Source organism: Morone saxatilis, unplaced genomic scaffold (genome assembly GCF_004916995.1).
Source record: "Morone saxatilis isolate NCDOM2014 unplaced genomic scaffold, NCSU_SB_2.0 Contig15, whole genome shotgun sequence".
NCBI lineage: Eukaryota > Metazoa > Chordata > Actinopteri > Moronidae > Morone > Morone saxatilis.
The window spans coordinates 8,627,834-8,630,199 of NW_023339707.1; positions in this window are offsets into that span (position 1 = coordinate 8,627,834).

The window sequence follows — 2,366 nt, forward strand, 5'->3', positions numbered from 1 at the left end:
CCAGCATCTCAGACCATAACAATGGGCGCTACGGTCGACCAGACTCCGTTGACAAAACCAGTAATTTTATCGCAGATAATCGTAACACACTTCAAACTGAACAGAAACAAAAACCTTCTTTGGTACTTTCAAATTAATAGGGTTTTAGTCTTTAGTATATACTGTTTTTGAGTTCTTGTCCCCTGCGTTGTGTCTCATTCTGCACTGCTTGCCACACAATATTATATTTTTCTCTCCACAACCATTTGGTGTCCACTCGAAATTATCTCTTGACCCCCCCGACCCCCAGGTTGAGAACCACTGGCATAAGCGATTGTTGTAAGTTTGTATTGTTTAAGCTCGAGCTTATGTAAGAAATAATCTGTGTATCTGTGTGTGTATGCCTTTGAATGTGTGTGTTTGTACATATTATGTGCTACCTATAAACTCACCCCACTATGACGATGACAAAGTCCAGCATGTTCCAGCCGTTTCTGACGTAGGAATTTTGATGCATGACCAAGCCGTAGGCAATAATCTTCAGAAATGTCTCTATAGTGAAAATGATCAGGAAGGCATATTCTACTGTTTCCTGTATAGAGGGAAAGGAAGGAAGAATAGAAGGAAGGGGGAGAGGGAAAACATAAAAGAAAGAAAAAATAAGTTATTAATGTTCAAGTTTAGCTAACCTTTACCAAAGAAATTCACTGTGGGACAAACAATGTGTATGGGGGTTTGCCAAAATAAGAGGCAATGAGGCAAACAGGTATAAAGCACAACAACAAAGAAATCATTTCCCTGGTTACCACAATAGTTGGCATGGCAACTGGTTTCTTTTTTTGTCAAAGCAAGCAGAAAAGTATCATTGACTTTACTTTGATCAGATCCACAACCTCATGTCTTCTGCTGACTTTCAGTGAAATCAGGCCTCTACATAAAGAATGCATGTTATGTATAATGACACACTCACACTCTGCCACAACACACACAGTTTCTATGCTAATCCAGTCCTGTTGTAAAAACTTTCAGGACAGGTCCCCTGCAAGCTGATATATGGTATATGACATCCCTTCACCTCTGAAGGATGTACTGACTGTAAGACCCTACACTTAATGTTAAATCTCCTCAGCTGGTTGACAAATGAGAGCAAAATATTGATTTGTTTTGCTAACAAAAACAATTTGGATGCATAAAAAAATGACATTATTAATTTTTCTTTTTTAATTGATTGATTGATTGTCAGTTCAGTGACAATATCATAATAAGGAATTATCTGGTAATATGCACTGCTGCACACACACACACTGGCTGGTATATGTAGAGCTTATTTCTGGGTGTTTGTGAGCCAATGCAGCCAGGTAAAATACATTTGTGTGTATCTGTTTGTTTGCATGTTATTCCAGTCTTTATGTGTGTAATAAAGCTTTGTGACGTAGCAAAAAAAAGCAGCAGCATGGCTGAATTCATAAATCCAGTTATAATAATGACATAGACATGAGAGGGAGCCAAAGGGAGGAGAGATAAATGATGAATTTATCAGATCTGAAATCTACATGCAAGGAACGAAGTGAATTTCATGAGTGGGTGGAGTAAATATAAATATATGTGTGTCATATTCCATTTTCTGAGTAGGAGCTTTAATATCATATTGGCTTGTTCCAGGTTACTGAGACTCAAGATTCAAATACAAGGTCTATATGCCATAATTTTTAGTCCTAAGGGTAAAGATATACATATATTTGCAATTTAATATATTCTGTTATGTAATACATTGTCATTCTACTTTAAGATATATGTATCTTAAAGTCAGAGGGTACATCTGTTCACTAAGTTTTTTCTTGATTTATTTATTTGAGTTTTATGGTCATACTGTAGCATTCACAGAAAAAACCCATTCAAACCTCATACAAGAACTGTCATTTTGTAAGCAAGGTTTTCCTCTATCAGCATTGTGAAACACTGTCCTTTTATGGAGGGGTGTGGGTGGAGGAGACCTGTATGAAATTATAGCCCTTATGCCTTGGACCACATTATGATGCATTCAGGTGACCCTCATAAACACAGCAGAGAAAGTGATGCATTTTACATAAGTAGTTTGGAATAAAAAGAAGAACTGCTTACAAAGAAACCCATCAGAACACAATTAAGGGTAAAATATGTCACAGTATTACCAGCACTGTTTGATTGACTGATGATCTCTGGGAAATGCAGTGCAGAAACACCAAAGCACTGACGACTTAAACAACTAAGATGTTGCCAAAAAATATATTTTATAGGGGCACAACAAAACTGTCATCTGAAAGATGAAACTCCTCAGTCACACTGTATGTCCCTGCTGCATCATCAGCATGTTTCCATGGTAACAATGTGTCTCGTAATGGAAACAG